Source organism: Schistocerca cancellata, chromosome 3, assembly GCF_023864275.1.
Source record: "Schistocerca cancellata isolate TAMUIC-IGC-003103 chromosome 3, iqSchCanc2.1, whole genome shotgun sequence".
Classification (NCBI taxonomy): domain Eukaryota; kingdom Metazoa; phylum Arthropoda; class Insecta; order Orthoptera; family Acrididae; genus Schistocerca; species Schistocerca cancellata.
In genome coordinates, this window is record NC_064628.1 from 874202370 (window position 1) to 874222185 (window position 19816).

The following is a 19816-nucleotide window of genomic DNA, read 5'->3' on the forward strand; positions in this document are numbered from 1 at the left end:
CCATTAAAATTGCTACACCAAGAAGAAATGCAGATCATACACGGGTATTCATTGGACAAATATATCACACCAGAACTGACATGTGATTACATTTTCACGCAATTTTGGTGCATAGATCCTGAGAAATCAGTACCCAGAACAACCACCTCTGGCCGTAATAACGGCCTTGATACGCCTGGGCATTGAGTCAAAAAGAGCTTGGATGGCGTGTACAGGTACAGGTGCCCGTGCAGCTTCAACACGATACCACAGTTCATCAAGAGTAGTGACTGGCGTATTGTGACGAGCCAGTTCCTCGGCCACCATTCACCAGAGGTTTTCAATTGGTGAGAGATCTGGAGAATGTGCTGGCCAGGGCAGCAGGCGAACATTTTCTGTATCCAGAAAGGCCAGTACAGGACCTGCAACATGCGGTCGTGTATTATCCTGCTTAAATATAAGGTTTCGCAGGGATCGAGGGAAGGGTAGAGCCACGTGTCATAACACATCTGAAATGTAACGTCAACTGTTCAAAGTGCCGTCAATGCGAACAAGATGTGACCGAGACGTGTAACCAATGGCACCCCATACCATCACGCCAGGTGATACGCCATTATGGCGATGACGAATACACGCTTCCAATGTGCGCTCACCGCGATGTCGCAAAACACGGATGCGACCATCATGATGCTGTAAACATAACCTGGATTCATTCTAAAAAACGACGTTTTGCCATTCGTGCACCCAGGTTCATCGTTGAGTACACCATCGCAGGCGCTCCTCTCTGTGATGCAGCGTCAAGGGTAACCGCAGCCATGGTCTCCGAGCTGATAGTCCATGCTGCTGCAAACGTCGTCAAACTGATCGTGCAGATGGTTGTTGTCGTGCAAACGTCCCCGTCTGTTGACTCAGGGATCGAGAGGTGGTTGCACGATCCGTTACAGCCATGCGGATAAGATGCCTCTCATCTCGACTGCTAGTGATACGAGGCCGTTGGGATCCTGCACGGCGTTCCGTATAACCCTCCTGAACACACTGATTGCATATTCTGCTAACAGTCATTGGATCTCGACCAACGCGAGCTGCAATGTCGCGATACGATAAACCGCAATCGCGTAGGCTACAATCCGACCTTTATCAAAGTCGGAAACGTGATGGTACACATTTCTTCTTCTTACACGAGATATCACAACAACGTTTCACCCGGCAACGCCAGTCAACTGCTGTTTGTGTATGAGAAATCGGTTGGAAACTTTCGTCATGTCAGCACGTTGCAGGTGTCGCCACCGCCGCCATCCTTGTGTGCATTTTAATGGCCAGTTTGTTTAACTAATCTGTCTTTCCTTATTCTTTTGATATGTTGTCTCCATTTTATGCGCCCGTGCTCTGTCTTTTTAATTTTATACAGTATATATTAAGTTTTAATTTAGTTTTGACTGATAAACATTTCTATTGTACGTCTATCAGTCTATATTCTGACATAAGTGTCGTTAAGGAGTGTGACTTAAAGTTAAATGTTTATTTGACACTACAATAGTAAAGCCATAATCACAGTACCTAAAGTTTTTCTTTCAAAAAATGGATTACATAACCGGTTTCAACGAACTACGGCGTCATTTTCAAATGTAAAACATCAGTTGGAGAATATGTAATGGGAATTGTGACCATACATCTGACAACAATTACGAAAAATAACGAGAGCAGGCAATGGTGGCACAACCAAGTCACTACAAGTTATGCCAATGCTTGCCCAACTGTTCATTCCGTGTCCTAACGTAGAATAGATAGAAACTACCCCAGGGTAAAAATTGCCAAAGTTTCTTGTAATGTGTCCTGCCGTGACACAACAATCGGGTCACTGATATAAATTCACAAGTCGTACGTGTATCAAGCACAGCAAACTTCCATATGGAATGCAGCAAATAATGTCAGTACTACATGAGAGTACAGCGAGTTTTTGGGATTCTCTTTTCGGAACATCGTACAATTATGTACTGCATTCCATATGGAAGCTCGCTGTGATTGATACCCTACGGCTTGTGAATTTATATCAGCCATCAGATGGTTGTGTCACAGCAGGACACGTTGCAAGAATTTTTGGCAATTTTTACCCTGGTGTAGATTTTATCTACTCTTCATTACAACATGGGCGTAACATGTAGTGACTTGGTTGTGACACCATTGCCTCAGTTGCCTGGTCTCATTATTTTTCGTAATTGTGTCAGATGTATGGTCACAATTTCCCTTATATATTGCCATTATATATATTTTACATTTGAAAATAACGACGCAATTCGTTGAGATCGGTAATGTAACCCTTTTTATGGAAAAAAATTTATGTACTGTGACTATGGCTTCACTATTGTAGTCAAATAAACAATATGTCTATCAATCAAAAATAAAATATGACAAGATAGTGGTTCGACTAGAGATGACATACGGAAGTGAAACTGGTTTTAAAGTCACCCAGAAAAACAGAATCGACAAAATCTCTATAGTTGAGAGAAGAATAGCTAGACTATGCATGAATAAGAAATATCGAAAAGATGGAAAATTACGGATAGTGCCCAATGAAGTGCTGTACAGTGAACTGGAGCCCATTACTTATATTATACGGGAAAGAGGATCTCTTTTTTGGTCACATTAAGAGGACAACGGAAACCAGATTACGAAGAAAAATTATAGAGAAACTCTGGAACATAGAGCAACAATTAGGATGAATAAAGGTGATGAGGGAGCATATGAAAGAGCTACAATAAACACTGCACTCTTTGCAAAACCAAAGAGAAAATTTAAATAAACTGAAAAAAATTAAAATAAGCTTTAAACCTAACATAGATATCGACACGCAGTAAAAGCGTATTTAAAGACAAGAAACGACAAAAAAGATCATAACGAATGAAAAGATACTGGGAAATTCGGAAAGAGAACCTACCGAAGCAGATGACCAGAAAATGTTTGAAGTAAGTGGACCAATGAGGTCATAAAAGCCGAACAAGAAGAATAAGTTACGTTGTTCTTCTATAATTGTATTTTGCATCTGATAACTATAACTCTCGTTATACATTTCATTTCAATAGATTGTATTCGTCCTTTCCCTTTCTTAAAGTCAAACATTACATGTATTAGTACAGGATGGTCATTACTTTATAAAGTCTTGTATCCTAGTGTTTTGTGTATTCTGCCGCATTTAAAACCTATTTAACTTATTGGCGACAACGTTTTAATATCCATAGCTAATTTCAACAACCTAAGAGATGCAAAAGAAGGTAAAATATGTACAGGTGTTTAAAATTTTTAAAATTTGTAAACTGAGGAAATATTTTGTTGGTGTCCGTCAACAAAGGGAGAATCACCATAATAATATCAGAGAAATCAAGAGCTCGCACGGAACGACTTAAGACTTCGTTTTTCGCGCGTGCTGTTATAAAGTGGAACGGTAGAGAGGTAGCTAGAAAGTGGTTCGATGAATCCTCTGCTACGTACTTAATTGCCAATTGAAGATAATCATGTTGTAGATGTAGATTAGTTTTAAGTAAAAGATTTTTGCCCCTTTAAAATAAAAAAAATTGAAAAGAATACATCTGTCAAATGTATCGTGAGACGATTTGTCTGAAAGTAACAAATAAAACAGATTAGAGAAACATTCTGAAGCACCTCATTTGCTGTACATGATTTCGGACGTCATTCTAAGGCACGTCAAATATTTCTGTAACATATTTTATTTCTTACTTTTAGACAAATCATTTCACAAAACATTTGACCGATAGTTCATTTTTTTAAATTGTCAAGTTTTGTTAACAAAGCACCATCTTTTTGACACTTCATTTGACTTACAAGCGTCTTCAGTTCTGGAAGAGTTCTAAATTTAGAATTCGAGTCAATTCTCACAGTTAAATATCACACTACACTTTTGATGCGCAAAATAGCTAGGCCTTGACGAGATGAAATCCTTGACACTTCATTTACATAGAAAGCGGATTCGCTCCTCAAATCACTAATGGTTCAAATGGCTCTGAGCACTATGGGACTCAACTTCTGAGGTCATTAGTCCCCTAGAACTTAGAACTAGTTAAACCTAACTAACCTAATGACATCACACACATCCATGCCCGAGGCAGGATTCGAACTTGCGACCGTAGCGGTCTCGCAGTTCCAGACTGCAGCGCCTAGGACCGCACGGCCACTTCGGCCGGCAAATCACTAATTAAGTTTTTCTTAATCGCCCTGGCAACTTTCATACAATTAAATATGTTTTTGCAAATCTTGGCTCTCAGAAAACAAGTACAGATTGGTTACACATTTACGACGTCAAAAACCTGTTGCTCTCTTGAGTCGTCATAAGTAGTCCAACGAATAACTTCGAATGTTAGATTGTAAACGAATTTCATAAAAGGTTAGAAAAATCAGTTACGATCTTCCAACTGAAATTAATCACAATGTTTATGTAGGAGAGCATGGTTGGTTGTTCTTTTCATTTCAGTACGAAATAGCTGATATTTATGAAAATCATCTTGCTCCTCAAATCAGTCTTCGAGAAGGCTGAGTTTCCTCTAAGCGTTTCAACTGTAGAGGTTGCTCCCATTGCAGGCTGAAAACAAGGCTTACGGGAAGCTTACACTGCATTACAGATAAATACGGTTCTCCACCAATTCTACTTACATTCCTCCCTACAACAAAACTCAGTCCGCTTTAAACTATACCAAAAGGAGATATCTTGAAACCAATTACTTCCCATAAAGAACCACTTACGATAATGAAAACCTAGAGTTCTCACTTCTAAAACAGACAATTGGCAAGAGAGAGGATACGTGACTTGTTTACCACCATTTTTTCGTTGCAATAAAGTGACACGTCTGTAATGCGGAGACGCGAAGAGGGAATAATGCTATCTGATTCTCGTGCACAGAATGGATCAGGAATCGTTCTCAAGTGAAAACAGATTTCCTTGGGTTATACATTAAATGTTCACTCTGCGTCTGACAATGTGTCGTTCGACCGTCTACCGTTATGCACCATACCAAGCTGTTTTTACCATTTAATTGGTAATTTAGGCGCAACAAATACCTACAACAATTACAAAGAAGATTCAAAATTTTTAACAATTACCTAAACGAATTAAAAATATGATTACATTTGTCATAATTCTTTATTTCGACGAAACGAGTTTCACTTTACTTCGCTGCATCACCAGTAGTCTGTCACCGCCGCACCTAAGTCAGATGTACTCTCAAATTCACTGACGACATTTTTTTGTTATTCGTAACAAGGTGCTACCGTACTGTGGAATACGTGAACAGTGAGTTATTTAGCCGTATTAAGGTCGTTAATTACGTACACCAAAGCCGAAATTATACTTATGATTTTATTCGGGAATGTTTAGTAGTGCACCTTGGCGGTCTCACGCACTCTATTCTAACGTACTCCCCCCTCGAGATAAAACTATGGCAAAAATTACACAGCGAAGACTACGACGAAGCTCGAACATGTTTCTAACAGAGGTCTGCTGATTCCTTAGGGAAAGCTACTCCCTAAAAAAATCTGTTATTTTGCAAGACCCAGTCATCTGATCAGATATGATAATCAGACGAAAGTGGCTTTCCGCCGGCAGTATTTCAATGTCTACAACGCCGGTGACTTGATTTACTGCCAGTGTGTTTTTCCCGCCTGTCATTCGCGACTGCAAAACGACCTGAAAAAATAAGGCCTCTGTTAAATGAGTCATGTAAATGGGAGTCAAGCTTTGAACAAGATTTATTTGGTCCCGCAGTGAAGTTAAATTTAAAAGGTTGCGCCAACAAGACCTGCTATTCACTGTTTAATGCCAAAGCGAACGATGTTTTAACAAATACGCTGCAGCCCGGGAAACGGACTATAGAATAAATTATTCAGACCGATAACACTGTGAATCGGAAAGTCGAATTTTAATTTTCAACCGATTACTACCGTCGGTTAAATTTGTCATCGCAGATGAAGAAAAGTGCTTATTATTTACCCCCGTTTGCCTTAATACCGTCATGCGTAATAGAAGGCTGGATCGCTATTCACGTGAAATACGGAGAAAAGAGGACTATTCACTGCCAGTCAATGACTTACAGTCTCATCACTGTAAGTACGTGGAAATGGGAGCTACTGAACAGCGAAATAAGTGACCAAATTGAGGTACCGTTATTTTCATTGTGTTACTGAATATACGCATATCACAAACCGATATTCCACCAACTAACCGTAAGACCAAAATCAAGCTGACCTCCACGCACACTTGTCTACGGATAAGCCCTGCCCTCGAAAACGCCTTCAGAAGAATTCGGACGTTAAAACTCGCCAGCAACAGCTCTTAAAATTGAAGAGTATGTCGGGCTCTGATGTCATCGTGCGATGTGATTTCCAAATTTTCTTCAAAACTGCGAGGTACAACCTACGAAAAGCGGAAAAGTTTTAGGACTCGAGCAAACAATGCAGCAGATCGTAGCACAGTTTGAAACTACTGCTCACAAAGAGACAAGAAAAACGGTATGCAGCGAACTTTTCGAACAGTATGAGAATGGTGGAAATGAATTTCTTGGAAGAATTGTGACAGGTGATGAAACATGGCTACATCATTTTTCACCAGAGAGGAAGAGGCAATCAATGGAGTGGCATCATGCAAATTCACCCACGAAAAAAAATTCAAAACCACATCTTCTGCTGGAAAAGTTATGGCTACGGTGTTTTTCGATTCCGAAGGACTTTGCTTGTGGACATCGTGCCAAGTGGAACCACCATAAATTCTGATGCATATGTGACGACACTGAAGGAACTTCAAGCTCGACTGAGTCGTGTTCGACCACATCGGCAAAAACAGGATGTTTTGCTGTTGCACGACAATACACGGCCACATGTCAGTCAAAAAACTATGGAAGCGATCACAAAACTCGGATGGGCAACACTGAAACACCCGCGTTACAGTCCTGACCTGGCTCCATGTGACTATCATCTCTTTGGGAAACATGAAAGACTCTCTTCGTGGAACAAGGTTTGAAGATGATGACTCCCTTGTGCACGCTGCCAAACAGTGGCTCCAACAGGTTGGTCCAGAATTTTACCCTGCGGGTATACCGGCGCTAGTTCCAAGATGGCGTAAGACAGTTGAGAGGGATCGAAATTATGTGGAGAAATGAAAATATTGTTTCTAATGGATGTATCTACACACTGTAAAACTTTCAAACATGTAGAATAAATGATGGACTTTAAAAAAATAGTGTGCATTCTTCTGGCGTAACCCCCGTATGATGAGCTTAAGGCACTGTATAATGAAAAGGATAAAGAATCACTTTCGAAATCCCTGCAATATCACTTTTGCCAAGATTCTCACAAATTTTAGAAATTTTAATGTGTACATGGGTTGTTTACTATCTGACTAGAGCACAGTACCCGTGTGGCGAATCCGCGTGAGTAGCTGGCCCTCGCCTACATCACTCACTGTCAGTTCACTCACTATCGCGCAGCGCTTACTCGTGGAGTGACGGGCAACAGCCGCGTGTCCTTGCCTGCCACGTGCGAAGAAACGTGGCCAGCTTACACAGCTTCAACACAAGGTAGCGGTAGCAGGCCTGACAAACCGTTCAAATTCTTTTAGGATTAGAATTTATTTTAGCTGCCGATTTTTCATGTTTTCTAAAGAGAAAGTGTGTATACTTGAGATTCACCAAGTGTTACCGCAGTGTAACGAAAATTAAAGTGATAACCGAATACTGAATGTTACTGAAGGTCACTGTTTCAGTTGTGGAACTGTATATTTTCTTGAAATAATAGCTGATGAATTAATGCTCGCTTCGAGTCAGTTGCTAAACTCACACTGACATTTAGACGTATTTTGAATAAAAGAAATTAAGAAGGTTTACACTGAGGAGTGTAACAACAGATTATAAATATCAACTTCGTTTAGAATTAACAAGTTCACTTCAATTCAGCTACACCGTATGCTTTTGTGAGTAAATCGAGCACATGAACCAGTAGGACTCATTACATTTGTAATATGAACAGAGAGGGAAAGTTCAGTGGTTAAAAGAGATGGGTATTATTCGCCTAGATTCCTATGTGGATGGATAATTATTCAAATAAGTACATCTTTCAAACGAATTTGTTCACCAATAAATATCTGTGAACTAATTAATGAATAATATATAATGTATTTTCTTTGTTTACTTCTTTGCAGAATTACTATTTGGTCCCCTGGCTCAGTCCAGTTTCTGTTTGATAAAACTTAACGGTTTGTTCGGAAATGTTCCTTTGTGGCCCAATGGCCTAAGTTCCAGATTACAAAACTTAGGTTTAGGGTTCGATACCCATTTGGTCCTACGATTTTCTCTGTTCTTGTCGTTTCCTTCATCTATAATAATGACAATAATGCCGAGTCACTTCCACTGTACGTCAGAGTACTTGCTGAAATTTAGATCCCCCTCTAACTGGCTTTACTGAGCTGTTTCGAGATGGGAGGAAGTCAACAGCACTTCACCATGGCTAGTAAAGCACTGCTGTGTTGAAACCACCCTTCAAGTTGAATACAGCTTTAGGTGATTTACAGCATAACAAATGAGTCAAAAAACTGCTTATAGGTGGATGACCTCAGCAGTTTGGGCTATAACGTACCAGGCAGGCGCAATGTTAAGCAGCCAATTTAGCCAGCTGACGGTCGATCGTGACCGATTAGCTGAGCGAGAAGGGTGAAGACTATGTTATGCCTTTTCTGTCATAACAAACGTAGTTTACTATTATTAAAAAACTATTTCTCCGTCGTTTACTTGCTTTATGCGCCGCGGATCATAAGTGCACTTACATAAATGTTGGGGCACACGGAAGGAACGGTGACTCATCTATTTTTATGCAATTAACGTTAAATGAAGATCTCGTTGGTAAAAATTTCCATCAGACACCGGCTCCATATCGAACACGGGAGTACCGATGCCGTGCGTCATCGCCGGTAACGAGGTACTTCGTATATCTGAAAATTTAATGCGTCTTTATGGAGCATGGAGTTAAACAAATAAAAAAAAAATGAGCGTATGGAATGGTTGGCAGGGAGGCCCCGTATTGCAAGTCCTCTTTAGTTGACGCCACTTCGGCGACTTGCGGGTCCATGATGATGGACACACAACACCCAGTTCCCTGCCAGGAATCGAACCCGAGCCCCCTCCGTTATTAGCGGAAACGCTACCGCTACGCTACGGAGGCGGACTTTAACAAACAATAAAAGAACCTTTAAAGACCGACTGTCTCGGACTAGACGGTTTATAGAATGTACTGTTGGCACTCTGAGATATAAATGGCGAACGGAAAAATTTGCATAATAAACACTCGCTGTGTTTTACAAAATAATGTGCCCGAAAGAGATGACTAAAAATTTGAAGACGTACCTCCCTCGCGAAATGGAAATTCTCCGAGGTCCTCACGCAATTCGTGATTGCAGAGCTACAAAACAAGTAACCAAGCAAGAACTCAGTGGTTCCTAACGATTTACTATTAACATCATCAGACTTCTAACCTTAGTTCTCCTAAAACGTTTACGGGATGCTGCTGAACTTGCAGAGTCATTCAGAGGGTTTTATGATTAACACTGAGTGAGTTTGCCGTTAGAATATGGAATAGTTTTTCGATTCGATATCCATCTATGCAGTTATGTAGACCTCTGAGATTCAAAAATTTCGGAAAAGACTGGGCTCGAGTATATAAAGAAACTAGTAATACTGCAGCACACTTGCAACCTGCTTATCATGAAAGTGTCAAAAGACGACTGGAAGACTTTTTCAGTTTTCTACATCAAGTGCAATTATTGAAGCAAAGTCTTACCCACTATTTAAAAACAAGCAGTTCACCACTATTGCAGTCCATGACCAAGGGAAGCTTACAACAAACTTCAGACTACAACAGCCAAATAAATCAGATCACGAGCTTCGAATGACATGATGATGTAAAAAGAAGATTTTACTAGGAATCTAATTTGAGAATTGAAGTTAAAGTGGAATCACAACGAATTATTTGCCAAAAGCTACAGCCCAATTTATGATTTCTCAATTTTTACTGAAAAAGATTGTGAGCTGAAAGTCATGCATCGAAACCATGATTAAAGATGAATTCTGGACTGCACTGCATGTGTTGCACATATTTTGTTTAGTGTCACATCGGTAAATTTCCATAAATCAAGTAAAGTTTCTGATGAGACATTTTTAAGAAAAAGAAAAAAGTGTTCTGAAAACTAATTTAAAAGAAATGAAAAGTTCAGTCATTTACTAAAACGACAAAGAATTGGAGCTATAAACGCTATTGAATTTGAAATTTACCTAGTATTCTTAACACTTTTAATTCACAGATGACAAATAAGTGTTTTTATTCTTGTGAGTAATGTTTCAAATAATATTTGTTATTCACGACTGACGAACAGTAATTTATATTTGTATTCGTTACTCGCCATTCACATAAATTTCGTCCAAGCCTGGTAATAAGCGAAGAGCATCGTGCATGCGCATGCAATCCGCGTGGTTGCGGGCGACTTCTCACGCGTCTGTGCAGCCGCGTGGCCGGCTATACGTACGCTCACGCGGCTGTGACTAGCATCGGTTATATTCGGCAACTTCCGCCAACGTTCGCGAAGCGTATTCGCGAACTCTCTCGCACACAACAGGCACGTGCGGGCCACGCGGTCGCAGGGCCCTAATTTGACTACGTTAACGTGCTGCCAGAGCTACAGCTTGGATTTCTAAATGGTCTAATACTGGAAAGGCTAGTTGCACATGTAATTAGCATCTACTTAATTCATTAGCCACTAAATTACCGTGACCTTTCAATGGCATTCGACCGTGTATATCACACCATCCTTTTTAGTATATAAAAGTGTTATGACGTAACAGCTCACACTCTGTCTAACAGAAAACAAAAAGTGTTAGCAGAAAGAGTACTGTATGCACTTACCTATTTATCTAAATGGGAAACAAATGTATGCAGTTTCGTAGAAGATGCTCATATGAGGGGCTCTTACTTTTTGTGTTTATTAATGACCTTTCATAAACTCTTACGGTGACTCACTTTAGTTTAGAAATGTGTCCGCACCATTTTCAACTAGTACGCAGCAACTACAAAAATTTGTTTAGACATTAATAAATTAAGAGTTTAAGAGCAGCCTAAGCGATTTATTGGCGGACAACGTCTACTTCGTCAATGACATTGTTGGCAGAAACAATGGATATCTATACTGTTAATGACATTACATTTCGTGAAAGCTACATAATATCTGACTGTGACACAGCTTCAATATAGAAAGATAATCCCTGTAAGTTACCTTTGTGAACTGTTTCTGTTCTGACGATGGTAGACTACAGCCTACGAATTATCTTACTACAAACATTTAAACGTACACAGGATGAAGTTAGTACGTGCAGTTTTAAACGTTTGGAGTAAGCTTTTAATTAACATGTAAATGAAAAACGTGTATGAAGTTTTTGGTCTTTTCCACGTCTTTGAGAACCTTATTTTGATGTGTGGAAGCACCATTAGCATTTAAGTTCCTTTGAAAATACGTATTTTTTTTTCTTTTTGGCATATTCAGTACATACTCACTGTGGATGCATGGAATGTACAGTGCATATAATGTAGCCTAATCTGTCTTATAGGTCTGATTTGCGTTAGCGATCTCAGATGCTGCCAATATCTTCTTTTGATTTAGTGGAAATGAATTCTGAAAATTATTAAACAGAATGTCTAGAGAAAGTGAGTAATTTGTATGCAAGTATAAAATGCGCTTGAACAATTTTGTGAGTAAGTATTAGCGAGATGTGAGCGAATGTTAGTTTGAAAAAAGCTCTCGTCAACAAGGCAGCGTGGATAATGCACGGGGCCCTCATACGAAACCACGCGTTTCCGGATGGTGGTAACGAGCAACGAGATAACGTGAGATAAAGCAAGTGGCAGCAAGCCAACAGGAAAAGCAGTCTGCGTGCGACTGCCGTGGAGGGCTGCGAGAACGCCACAACCTCTCCGGTTACCAGGTAGGAAAAGAGACGTCGTTCACGGCCGCTTTACGCAGTAACAGAACTAACCTATTTTCATTAACAAAAGATGGCTTTCTTGCTCCACTTGACGTTTACGAAAACGCAGTGTCCCACGTGTTCCTTTGGGGGGAATCCAAAGGCAAAAAAACGTATGACGTATCAGGAAATTCGCACACAAGCAACTAAAAACATGTGACACAGTTCAAAGTCAAGCCTCTAAGTTTTGTTTTACTTCCCCGGTTATTTTTCTAGCCTTCGAGCCATGCGCGAAGTTGCTGTTTTGTTGGCGTATCGCCTTCTGGCTTTCGTCTCGGCATCTTCGGCCGACGTTTGTGACATTTCGCTAGCACTAGTGGCTGGCATTCTCGAAGACTCACCGTCCACGGCGGGCGAGGGGGAGGCCAGGCCGTTCCTCGAGGGCTGGTGGGGTTCCTGTCCGTGTTTAAAATCTGCTTGCCAATAACGGCCGTATGACAGTGTCCTTCTGAGGCACTGCCACTTATCTTACTACGAATTAGGTCTCCACTTTGCGAAGTATTTCGCGCAAACTTTTCGTAATGTGCCCGTAGTACGCAGAATTGACAGACCTTCGGGACCTATTCTAAGTCACTGTTTCATACTAGTAAAAACTAAAAAAAAAAATATCAGAATGGCCTTTGTTATTTTATTTTGAAAATCTGGCTCGTTTATGTCTGCTAGTCACCACTTTTCTACACTCTATGCTCTGCCTCTTCGTCTCAAGACCATACTCGTGTATCGAAGCACATGTCTGCATTCCTGTCAAACTCACAGACGATGTTCCGCTTTTTAAGTTTTCAGTTTTTCTGGTAACCATCTTCGGGCAATTTTGATTACTTAATTCTTGTACGCGTATGACACGGGCGGTGTCTCGGTGAACCCTGGTTAAAAACGGAGCGGTAGATACGCATCGATCAGAGTTCACGTCTGGTTTTCAGTCTTCAGCGCAGATGAGTTTTTCTGCTCTCTGATCCTATTCACTGTATTTAAGAATAAACTTAACATTTACACGAAATTCTACGTAAAGAGGTTGCATTATTTCAAGAACTTACGGGTCCAGCGCTCGTGCCTGCACAAGTAATTTTGTCACGACTAGTTGTTCTTCCAGTCGATAATTAGAACCACCATCAAAATTACAAAGCACACACATGTGAAAACAGAAAGGTACGCAACACGATCATGACTACGAAAATCGTCAGTAATTTCTCGGTTATAGGTGAGCATGCACAGAATCACCGTTACCGGCACCCCAATGTCACCACAGCGCTTGCCATATAATCAGATCGCCAACTTAATTGTCAAGCATAAAAATGAATGAAAAAAATTGTCCACGGCGTACTTTTTAAAAGAGTAGACTATTAACATTGCGTTCGTGGAAGTTCGCAAAGATTCACCACTGTGAACCGATACTTACCAAGCTCGCTTCAATTCGATGCCGATTGCTTCTAAAATGGTCGTTCAATTCCACTTAAGTCTGGTCTAACCGATACTGTAATCTGCTTGGCAAAAATGGTTCTTTTCACCGTTCACACGTTACGGTACCGTAGAAAATATATCATACATGTTTTCATACAAGCTTGCAATAAATCGTTGTCTCTTAAGTAACCTGATTCAGTGCGGAGCACTACTGCGCACCCGGGTTCCCGGGTTCGATTCCCGGCGGGGTCAGAGATTTTCTCTGCCTCGTGATGACTGGGTGTTCTGTGATGTCCTTCGGTTAGTTAGGTTTCAGTAGTTCTGAGTTCTAGAGGACTGATGACCATGGATGTTAAGTCCCATAGTGCTCAGAGCCATTTGAACCACTACTGCGCAGCACAATAACGGTGTAGCTAACGAGGGAAACTCCCGTCAGATTTAGTGGTAAGATGGCCCTGTGGGTAATCGTCAAAAACTGAACACATGTCAAGCATGAAAACAGAAAAAAGGCGTACTGAACTGTGTAAAAAAGAAGCAAAATCGTAAAATTGAACGGCCCAAGCTCAACAATGGGCGCAGTTGCATAGCGGCGGCGTCGTGGTTATGTGGTCAGCGTGTTGGATTGGTGTGAGATCCGTGTTCAACTCTTCCTCGTTACCCATTTTATTTATTTATTTTTTTTACACAAAATTATGAACTGTCCAGTTATTAACTCTCCGTCCGGTCACTGACGTGACCGCTCGCTGTATTCAAATTTGTGTCTGTGGCGTGGTTTAACGTCCGTTTACAACAGCGAGGTGTAGAGAAGGAACCTCCACATGTAAGAACCTACTATTTTTTCGCCTCAAGTATCACATGTTACGACTCTTGCGTTCCGTTTTGGAAGTTTCGACTCTAGAATTACTTTGTTGTAACATAATTCACACCCGCTTATTTGTTGTTGTCATTTCTGTGAAAGGTGTATGCGGCACCTCACCTGCTCTCACTATTCATCACATTTACTTGTGACCGTAATATCTTCTTACCTCGCGACTCATATACTATAACCAATGTATAATATAATTACAGGAGGAGAACAGACACGTCACCGTCCGGACGGGAAAGTTGATAATTTTGTGAAAAAATTGGGGCAGAAGGGAGATTTGAACACAGATACCCTGCTTCGCTGTCCAACACAGACCACACAATCACGATGCTGTGGTTCATCACAACTGCTCGATGCAGTTAGCATAAGTTGAGTTTTTCGCAGTTCAGTATCCTTCTTCCTGTTTTCTCTCTTGATCTTTGTTCAATTTTTGACAGGCTATCCACTAAGCCATTTTACCACTAAATCTGAGAGGGGTGCGATGCGGAATTTGCTTTGTGAGTAACGAAAGAGCACACTTGTGACGTACTAAGGAGGTGAAGTAATAAAGAAAAGATGTGCTCAGGTTAGTTATCTGAATCAGGAAGCGATGGAAGCAATGATCTTCAGTGCTTTTTCTGGAAGTTTGACGTCCTGGGATATAGGCTGTTTACATTGTTGGCACTGGATAGTTATACTATTAACATTCCCTAACATCTCGTAACTCTTCTAATTATGTAAATTACTGTCATCAATAGGTACAGGACGAATTTCTGTGCATTTACTGTTCAAAAATGGAATCATATGAGTAAGTGTTAAACATTGCGTGCAGCTCTGGAACATTACTGTCGTATTATTTTTTATTTCAATGTATAACTAATAAACAATCCACAACAAACTGCTGTTAGCTCATTGGACTTAGTACTCCATTTTCTTAGTGCTACAAACTGAATTTCTGAGGCTGAACATATTGCGTCCTTTGATGGCTCACTGTACAGAACGTGCCCGCGAGAACGAAACATCTACCTGCGAAAAAGTCTCCGACGCAGAATTCCACAGTATCTTCGGGTAGCTGTAGCATCTCGGGTCTGAGTCAGTAACAACAAGTATACCTTCAGGTTTCCTAAATCAGTTTGGAAGAGTTGCAAACGTACATATAAAAGGTGTATAACACAACACACTATACAACCTCAGGATTTTAATAGCCCTGAAAATCAAAGAGACACCATCTCTGCATGTATATGGTACAAAATGTATGACATCTTTTCTTGGAAACTCTCGTCCTGAAAAGGAATTACATGATGTAAATGACATATAAATCTGTATGAAGAACACTGTGACAGAGGTTTTCCACGTAAATCCTACGCCATTACAGTTAATTCGTAGACAATAACTGTAACACTTCACGTACGACATCTTATTGTTGTCAGATACTACACACGGAAACGGTAACAGCTGAAACAAAGCACATATTTGTTTAACTTAGACAAACATGGAAACATATTGACACATATGTATTGATAAAATATAAGAAGCTTGGAAGATGTATCTGATACTGGATTTGTTCTTACCTCCAATTAGCTACCAACGCGCCGAGGTTCCTAAAACAAAAGACAAAAACACTTTTAGTAAAGTGAATGGAAATTAAATAGATTTCTTTTTACAAATATTTATTTTTAAATAACATAATAAGTATTACAATGTTTATTATACAAGACATATCAGAAAAAAGAGTAAAGATTAAATAATGAAGACTTTTCATCGAAAAAAGAGGTTTGTTTCACAGTTAGCAGAGCAGAATGTACACATACGGCGGAAATGTGGATCTGTGTTGCTTCGTTGAATTATATTGTCATTCCATATTGACCAGTGACCAACTAATTTCCGTACAAGTATCGGTAGTGGCTGTCGTGTGGACTTCTTTCTGCCAGCTTACCGTCGCCCCACAGACGACACGGAACACTTGTTCGCTGCAGATGTGATTTGCTGCCGTAGTTGATGAATACATATAAAACAGTTTTCTGTGTCAGTCATTTGTTTATTTTGCCACTGCGCGTTTCGATGGTTTACACCATTATCTTCAGGTGGAGAACTGTTTATTTACATAGCTGGTTTTGGTGAAGAGTACAGACTTCTTTTCAACATAGCAGACCAAGGGTAGTGTGGATTATGCTGTGTATTTTGCTAGTGATAAAAGCTTTATTTAGGAAAGGTGCTTTTGGGGTAAAAGAAATGAATTTCAAAAAAATGGTTCAAATGGCTCTGAGCACTATGGGACTTAACATCTGAGGTCATCAGTCCCCTAAAACTTAGAACTACTTAAACCTAACTAACCTTAGGACATCACACACATCCATGCCCGACGCTGGACTCGAACCTGCGACCGAAGCAGTCGAGCAGTTCCGGACTGAAGCGCCTAGAACCGCTCGGCCACTCCGGCCGGCTAAATGAATTTCCGTCAGTGAATTGTACTTATAGGGACGGCAGAGTCGTAAAAATTCTGCATACTACTGCTTGTTGTATGCTCTCTCCACTGTACATTGTGTTTACATCGTCAATTTAAAGATGTAAATGTTACAGATATGCTTGCTTACATTAGTTACAAAGATAACAGACTGAATGACTTCTACATAGATATGTTTCCCTTTTTAAAAAAAATATGAATGGCTGCAGCAAGATATGGTCATTTGCCTAATTTGGTTAATACATTAGGCAGGTACATTTACCTAAATATGTATTTAAAAAAATGAGTGCTTAAATGGTTCGTATTAGAAAATGTGAATAGGCTGCACCAGAATATAGACATGTGCACAATTTAATTACTCTGTTAATTTCTTATATACAAAATGATTACACCACATCATACATACATATATTGTAGGGTGAACTTATTGAGAAACTGGTGTGCACTGGAATAGTAAACTATGAGAATGTCTGAAGTACTTTGGCAAAGCTTATGAAAAAGTTGGTTGAGCCTGTCTGTTTCACTATGGTCGTTGAATAGATGCTCCCCAAGATTCTCCCTGTGGATATAGATTTCTAGTTGTTTATACAGAGATTTTCCGAGTCATTTGTTCAGTTTATGTATATTTTAAGGTAGCTTTCTACATTGTCAAATGGATGTCCTGTATCTTTTGGATGGGAGGCTATTGCAGATTTGTGTGATATGTTGAATCAGAAGGCGTTGATGAGTTCAAGAATCTGGTGTAGAAGTTACGACCTCTTTAACCTATGTATTGAGCGGGGCATTTATTGTGTATGATTTTAAATGTGCTAAAGGAAGGATCAATGCTGACTGCATTTCGGGATATGAGGTTGTATTTGGAAAATTTTATTGTTCCTTTGAAAAGCCAGTCTTATTTTGTGTCGCTTGAAGATTTGGCAATTTTTTGCTAGGTATTACCGAGGAAGTGGATGTAAGCTCTTAGTGTTACCAGCTTCTTGACACTCACTTTGTTCATTTACTTTTTTTTAACTATATTGTCTATTAGTGTGGGCTTTTACTCATTATCTGCAGCTACTTGTTTTATCATTTCGCTTCATTCTGGAGGTTCTCGACACTCAGTGGGATTTTTAGAGCTCTACGAATCACTGAGCAGCATGCTGCTAGTCTGTGCCTGTTGGGGTGACAGAAGGGAGATGTGTGTTTATGTCTCTGGTGGCTGGTTTCCTGTGAAACTGGAAGACATGTTGATCTTCTGTGCATGCTCACAGGTGAATTTAATATTCCTGTGCATTTTGTTAAACGTTTGCAGGATGTCTTGGACATAATCTTTGTTTCCCCATCAAAGACCAGAAATGTACAGCCTGCATATATTCCTTATAACTGAAATTTTTGAACGCATGTTGGCTTTTCGTGAAACCTTCTGTGCTCTAGGTGGTTGAGGAACATTCCTGCTGGCACCCGTAGCTAGTCCATTTGATCGTTTGCAGATTTTTCCACTGAAAGAGAAATAATTGTATTTCATTATCAGCTCGAGAAGAGTAATGAAATCTGTGATCTATGCCAGGGAGAGGTTCTTGTATTTTTTAGGTTTTGTTTAATAACAGCTGAAGCATCGTGAATGGAGGTGTTAGTACACAGATTTGTTACATCTAGAGGGATCATTCGGCAGTTGTTAGAACTTTGTATGTCTTTCGGATCAGTGGCAAATGAGAAGCTATATTTTATTGAGTAGTTACTTCCAAAAACAAAGTTATCCTGTAGGATCTTGTTGGGTTGCTCAGGGACAGTCCGGAAAAACGCGGGACTTTTTTCATCTGGGAAAAACCCTGAAGAAAACCGGGAATTTTTCATTGTTTTAGTTTTCAGTTAAATTAATATAGTTTTGACTGGTGAGAATTGATGCTCTAACACAGAATTTTACTTTAGCCCACTAGTGCAAAATAATATTGCAGCAATAAAACTTATCGTTAGAATAACACCAACATAAAATTTTTGGACATCTTCTGGGCGTTTACACTGTGAAATTATAGATATCCGTCAGAAAGACTCCATTATACAACAGTTAAAATTGCGTAAAGTTGAAATATGTTACCCACTGGTCGACTGCTGGTGGTGTCACTCCCGTTTACATAACGGCAGGAACCTATACGGACGCCGTGGCCTGGGCAAAGATAACACCATACGAACACACTAGCTGCTACCATGGCGACGGCGTCCTCGCTACACAGACTAGAGGGTGCCTGATATACGCTTCATGCTCCATAGACACTGCTCCTGACTTTAGTCACGGTGCCTGTCATAGGATCCTGTTCCGTATCTTATAATATACCTACAATTGTAAAAATTTTCCTGACTAAGACTGTTAGAGATTAACAATTGCTTGAAAGACAATTTATCGAATGAGCAAACACTCATAAAATTCGTGCAATATCGAACTAAAATTTAAACTTCATAAACAGTTAATGATTGTTTTGAAAATAAGTTGATTCTGACAGCACTATTCAGCAAACATTTAAGATGAATGTTTCAATTTTGTTCAGCATTTCACTGTTTTGTGATTGACAAATGTGCATCCATCCACGTGTACTTGTGGTAAGAGAATATTTAACATAAAGAAAGTAGGCCTGCAGACTAATTTCTACTTCAGTTGTTGCTTTATTCAGAACCATCCAGATATTTTCGTAATAGTTAATGGGAGGGAGCGTTTGTCTTCTTAATTAGCGTCACACAGCGAAGTGCAAAATTGATACTGCAGTGGAAAAATGATTTTGTGAAACAGTTTTCTCAATAAAAAGTTACTACAGAAAATCCAATTTTCCTACTGAAATTTGAAGTTTGCAATTTCTTTGGTTATTAAAACACACGTGCGATTTGCATTGGCCGTTGGCCATTGTGCAAAAAATGTACAAAACATGCATTTTTCTGTATTCTGATTATCGTGTGTTCCAGAGACAAGCAAATAATTCCTAAGCAAACTATCAGAAACATCATCACAGTCAAAATTTAGTAAAATAATACGCAAGCTATAGGACGTTAATTTTTCACACTCTTCTATAAGGTCACATGTTAAATGCTTGCAGTTTCTTCTTC

At 39.8% G+C, this 19816-nt stretch overlaps 2 long non-coding RNA genes across 2 annotated transcripts in view; one reads left to right on the top strand and one right to left on the bottom strand.

The window, feature by feature from the left end:
- LOC126175946 (uncharacterized) overlaps positions 1-19816 on the bottom strand; it is a 645439-nt gene that overhangs the window by 301835 nt on the left and 323788 nt on the right. The window contains exon 4 of the long non-coding RNA XR_007535625.1: positions 15852-15881. This is a non-coding gene — a long non-coding RNA (uncharacterized LOC126175946). The remainder of the gene's footprint in view (positions 1-15851; positions 15882-19816) is intronic.
- The window catches only part of LOC126175947 (uncharacterized), a 322248-nt gene continuing 314385 nt past the window's right edge, over positions 11954-19816 (top strand). Inside the window, exon 1 of the long non-coding RNA XR_007535626.1 lies at positions 11954-11999. This is a non-coding gene — a long non-coding RNA (uncharacterized LOC126175947). The remainder of the gene's footprint in view (positions 12000-19816) is intronic.